We start from the raw sequence: 6,104 nt of genomic DNA on the forward strand, positions 1-6,104 counted from the left end.
GAGGGCCTTGAAGGCGATTTGACGTCACTTCCGCCTGCTCCAGCACCGCGAGATCTCACGCGGCTGGAATGCCCCCTGCTGTTTCCAAGGAAACAGTTCCGCCGCTCAACGTAACCGGAAGTTAGTCCCCCGCCCCGCCCATTCTTTCTTGGTTTGGGGCGCCTGTGAAAAATCTCTCCCCACGTTACATGGAGAGTGGTCACCGCTGCTTGTAACTAAGCACGTTTCCCAGCTTGAGCTTTGCTGGGAATTTGCGTGATAGATACCTTCATGAGTGATCTTCCTGGGAGGCAGAATGTAGGCTCTTGGTAGATGGGGTTCAAGTCCCATTTTCTGTCAGCAGCTTGTGATTTGAGCAAGTTACCTGGCAGTCCCGTGCCTTGCTTTTCCAATATGTAAAGATCTCAAAATGTCCTGAGCACATGAAACATTTAGAATAGCGTCTAGCAACATAGTGGACAAGCACTGTCACCCCAGGGAGATACTGAACCTGCCACTGGTGGCTCACGCCTGTAACCCCAGGATTACAGTTCGGAGCCAGCCTGGGAAGGAAAGGCCGTGAGACTCTTCTCTCCAATTAACCAGCAAAAATCAGTAAATGGGGCGGTGGCTCAAGTGTCAGAGCGCTAGCCTGGCTCCGGGACAGAGCCCACTCCCTGAGTTCAAGTCGAAGGAAGGAAGGAAGGGAGGTAGGGAGGGATGGAGGGAACAACAGCAGCTTTCTCCGTCTGACTTTGCTTGTTGGCCCAAAAGAGTGTGCTCTGAAAATTGAACGGGGACATCATAAAGACATCCACATAAGCAGAAAAAGCCGGAAGTGGCACTGTGGCTCAAGTGGTAGAGCGCTAACCTTGAGCTGAAGAGCTGAGGGACAGCACCCAGGCCCAGAGTTCAGGCTCCACAACCGGACCCCAAAAAAAAAGGAAGGAAGGAAGGAAGGGAGGGAGGGAAGGAAAGGAGGAAGGAAGGGAAGGAAGAAAGGGAAGGAAGGGAGGAAGGAAGAAAGGGAAGGAAGGAGGGGAGAAAGGAAGGAAGGCAGGCAGGCAGGCAGGCAGGCAAGCCAGAAGTGGAGTTGTGGCTCAGGTGGTAGAGCACTAGCCTTGAGTATAAAACTCAGGAAGGCAGTGCCTAGGTGAGTTCAAACTCCAAGACTACAAAAATATAAATAAATAGGGCTGGGAGGTTGGCTCAGTGGTAGAGCGCTTGCCTTGCATGCTCAAGGCCCTGGGTTCGATTCCTCAGCACCACATAAGCAAAAAGAAAAAAGCCGGAAGTGGCGCTGTGGCTCAAGTGGTAGAGCGCTAGCCTTGAGCTGAAGAGCTGAGGGACAGCGCCCAGGCCCAGAGTTCAAGCCCCATGACCGGACCCAAAAAAAAAAAAAAAAAAAAAAAAATATATATATATATATATATATATATATATATATATATATATATATATATATATATATATATATAATAAAGCAAGCAAGCAAGCATAGGTCTGTGCAGTGTTCTGATGCCTCACAACTATGATCATGGCTATACAGGAGGCTCTCAGGATCCTGGTTTGAAGCCAGCCTAGGCACACAAATACAAGAGACTTTTCTCTCCAACTAATCAACAAATGCCAGAAGTGGATGTGTACCTAAAGTGTAAAGCACACTAGTCTTGAATAGAAAAAGCTAAGCAAGACCATGAGGCCTTTTCTGAATTCAAGCCCCACTATTGGCAAAAGGAAAAATAAAACCACCAGTCTGGTTTCATGCAATAACTCCAAAAGAGCCCATTAAGAAGCTACTATAGGGGTGTGGGCTATGGCTTAGTGGTAAATTAGCACTTGCTTTCCATTCTTAACAGAGATGGAAATAAGTTGGTCGATTGGAGACAGGTACACATGACTGACTTTAGCACTGTCCTCTTACATGGACATGCTCCCTCATGATGGCGGCAGTCATCCTCGGTCTTTGATCTGTGGCAGCACTAGAGACAGATGTTTTGATTTAGAGGACATAGAGATATACATGGTTTTTAGCAAAAGATAACAATGTTTCAGAGAAGTAAAGCACTTCATGCTTTGACATGTTATTGATTCCGATTGTGGCTTCTGCTCTAAAATAAGATTACACACACACACACACACACACACACACACACACACACACACACATACACACGGAGTAGCAGTATCTGGGACACTTACTGGAAATGCAAGTTCAGCCCCCCCCCCAGGCTAGACTTCTTTCAGAAACAAAGGGGAGTTCACAGACTTTTTTTTCTTTTTCTTTCTATCTATCTATCTATCTATCTATCTATCTATCTATCTATCTATCTATCTATTTTTTCCTAGTCCTGGGGCTTGAACTCAGGGCCTGGGCACTGTCCCTGTGCTTCTTTGCTCAAGGCTAGTGCTCTGCCACTTGAGCCACAGCACCATTTCTTGTTTTTTCTGTTTATGTGTTACTGAGGAATCAAACCCAGGGCTTCATGCATGCTAGGCAAGCGCTCTACCACTAAACCATATTCCCAGCCCAGTTCACAAACTCTTTCAGGGAATTCTGAAGCACACCGAAGTAAGAAATCTTATAGGTTGGGCTGGGATAAATTACACTTGCTTAAAAATACCCAAACGCAATTCTACTCTTCTGTCTTTCTCTTGAGAATAAATTGGAAGACTTGAGATTACAAAGATAACCTTGAATATATTCTGATTTTTTTTATTTTTTGTCAGTCGTGGGGCTTGAATTCAGGGCCTGGTGCTGCACCTGAGCTCTTTTGCTCAAGGCTAGCGCTCTATCACTTTGAGCCACAGCACCACTTCCAGTTTTTGAGTAGTTAATTGGAGATAAGAGTCTTACAGAGACTTTTCTGCTTGGGCTGTCTGCGAACTGCAATCCTCAGATCTAAGCCTCCCGAGTAGTTAGTATTACAGGCCATGGACACTTGGCCTTATTTTTGTTCTTAAGCAGGTCATCTGGAAAACGTAGGAATTACTGGAGACAAGTCTAAAAGATAGACCACTGCCACATCAGTGGATGAGCTGATACTTTGAATCCTTTATTCTTTCATTCTTTGAACACATATTTACTTTGTGTCAAAGAAATACAAACCCTGTGCCTCATGCTAGGGATGTATCCTTGATAAAGAAGAAGTCCTTGGTGATATGAGGTTCTGGCTGGGAAATGAAGATAATTAGCAAGTAAACAGGACAAATTCAGAAAGTCATATGCACAGTGGAGAAAATAAAAGACAGTGATTGTCCATAGGAAGGAAAGGCCGTGATTTTTTTGAGGTCTGAGGGTAAGAAGAAGCCACTAAAAGAGATCTGAGGCCAGAGAGTTCAAAACAGGAACATGCATGGTGAACAAAGGTCACACAAGTTTTGTGTGTTTCAGGAAGAGAAAACTGCCAGTGGGGTTAGTCTAGTGCTGGTGCAAACACTGTTCAGCCACCCCATTTCCATGAGAAAATGCATATGCGTGCCTCCCAGAACCAAACATGGAGCTCTGAGCACTTGCAGAGAGTGGAGCGGCCCTCACTTCCCCATAACAGCAAACCAAGATGGCCATGTGACTTAGGCTAACCCAATAAGAGGGAAACTCTACTATCCAAGGGCTTCTGGTAACTACTATAGGACCTCTCAGGGCAGCAAGTTTATGACAAAGCGAATACTATTAACTTTTCTGTTTGTTTTTTGTGATTTTTCTTTTTTTCTTTTTCTTTTTTGCCAATCCAGGGGCTTGAACTCAGGGCACTATCCCTAATCTTTTGCTCAAGGCTGACATTCTACCACTTGAGCCATGGCACCACTTCTGGCTTTTTCTGTTTATGTGGTACTCAGGAATCAAACCTAGGGCTTCAAGCATGCTAGGCAAGCACTCTACAAGGAAACCACATTCCCAGCCCAAATTCAGGCTTACCTGCCTGCCTGCCTGCCTGCCTTCCTTCCCTGTCATGGGGCTTGAACTCTGGGCCTGGGTGCTGTCCCTCAGCTTTTCAGCTCAAGGCTAGTGCTCTACCACTTGAGCCACAATGCCACTTCCGGCTTTCTGAGTAGTTTATTGGAGGTAAGAGTCTCATGGACTTTCCTTCCTGGGCTGGCTTTGAACTGTGATCCCGAGATCTCAGCCTCCTGAATAGCTAGGATTACAGGTATGAGCCACCAGTACCCGGCTGCCATTATATTTTAAGTCACCTCTAGATTACTTATAATCCCCAATACAATGAAAATGCTGTGCTGTTTAGGAAATAGGACCAACCCAGTATCAGAACCCCACTCAAGCTCCTCTCATGACAGCACATGAACACCCCAGCAGTCCCACAAAGCAGGTACATCTCCATGACCATGTCACCAAGACAGACCCACCCATACCAGCTGTGCTCAGTGAAGAGCTGGCAGCACAGTCAAAGGCCTTCCTACAATGGGGGGATTGGAAATCAACTATCTTTCCTGCCATGTCCACCTTTAACATTTGTAAATATACTTGAAACCATGAAGTCTCAACAAGACACAACTGCCATTCTCAGCTCCTTCACAACAACTCAAGAGATCAGGGTTTTCCTATAGAACATTGCAACTTACAGCAAGCATAGTTTAAACTGGTTTAGGGGCTGGGAATGTGGCTTAGTGGCAAAATTTCCCCTTACCCCTTTTAAATCATGATTTCTGTACTAGTTCCCTCCCTCTGCCTCTCCAGGGCTTTGGATCAAACTAGTTTTCTTTCCAGGCCTCTCTTATTTCCTTTCCGGCTGTTCTATGGGCCTACTTTCCTCACCAAGCCCCCATCAAGCAAGGGCAGCTAAGGGTTGCTGGTGATGAATGACACAGACCCTGCATCTAGAAGTTTACAATCCAATGGACTGAGAATGTGGCTTAGTGGTAGAGTGCTTGCCTAGCATGCACAAAGCCCTGGGTTTGATTCCTCAGTAAGTACCACCTAAACAGAAAAAGCCAGAAGTGGTGCTGTGCTCAAGTGGTAACTTGAGCAAAAGGAGTCAGGGACAGTGCCCACAAACCCCAAGGGGAGTCAGAGACAGTGCTCACAAACCTCAAGACTGGCCAAAAAATAAATGAATAAAATAAAATAAAAATTTTAAAAATAGAGAAGACCAAATAGGAATAAGATAGTTACAGCAGGGCACTGGTGACTCATGCCTGGAATCTTATTTAGGAGCTTGAGATCTGAGGGTCATGATTCAGGTGGGGCTTAAACTCAGAGCCAGGGTGCTTTTGTACTCAAGACCTGCATTCTACCATTTGAGCCACAGCTCCATGTCAGTTTTTTGTTTTTTTGGTAGTTAATTGAAGGTAAGTCTCACAGAAGCCAAATACCAGTGGCTCACACCCATTAATCCTAACTCAGAAAGCTGAGATCTGAGGCTGACAGTTCAAAGACAGTTGGGGGCAGTCAAGCCTCCAAGACTTACTTCTAATACCACTAGAAAACCCAAACTGTGGCTCGAAATGGCAGAGTTAGTTTTGAGCCAAAAGCCAAGGACAACACCCAAACGCCTGAGTGCAAACCTCAGGGACAGGACAACACAAACAGAAAACATTAATAACAAAACTAGAGTGTTACAAAGTTTTCCACCCGAGACGAGCTTCTCCTCGCACCAAAAGGAAAAGCAGTCTTGGTGTAAGGTGAGAGATACCAAGAAAGAAAAATGAGTGGAGAAAAATTGAACTACGAGAAATTTCAAAGGCAGCATGGGATAAAGCTTCACCCGGTTACGAAAAGAAAAAAAAAAAGCTTCTACCCTTAAAAAACTGTCTTGCGCCAGTACTTGGTCCCACACTGCACTATACAAAAAGATACATAGAAACTGTTAAAGCACTGAAAATCAGCTACTATCGCCAAAAACACTCAAAATACATAATCTCTCTTTAAACTAACTTGAAGAAGCCGAAAACCACTCAGACTGCGTCCTCTCCCTCTAACCCCTCCCGGAGGAAGGGAAGAACGATCATCAATGGCAGAAGGCAGTTGCAGTAAAGCAACACCTAGAGCCGGCTTCACGCTCAGGAGAGAACACTACGCCTCTTCCTCGTGGTTTCGGGTGCTCTACACGATCAGTGAGATTTCTCTAGTAACGAACTATAGAAATGATCCCTGAAAGTATAGTCTT

The 6,104-nt window shown here is 45.3% G+C and overlaps 1 non-coding gene across 1 annotated transcript; it reads right to left on the reverse strand.

Annotated features, from left to right (window-relative positions):
- Positions 1 to 5,887: 5,887 nt before the first annotated feature.
- LOC138831213 (small nucleolar RNA U3) lies at positions 5,888 to 6,104 on the reverse strand. Its single transcript, XR_011373161.1, has one exon. It is a non-coding gene; the product is annotated as a small nucleolar RNA U3 (small nucleolar RNA).

Source organism: Dipodomys merriami, unplaced genomic scaffold (assembly GCF_024711535.1).
Source record: "Dipodomys merriami isolate MVZ:Mamm:240054 unplaced genomic scaffold, mDipMer1.0.p SCAF_19, whole genome shotgun sequence".
In the NCBI taxonomy this organism is placed as follows: Eukaryota; Metazoa; Chordata; class Mammalia; order Rodentia; family Heteromyidae; genus Dipodomys; species Dipodomys merriami.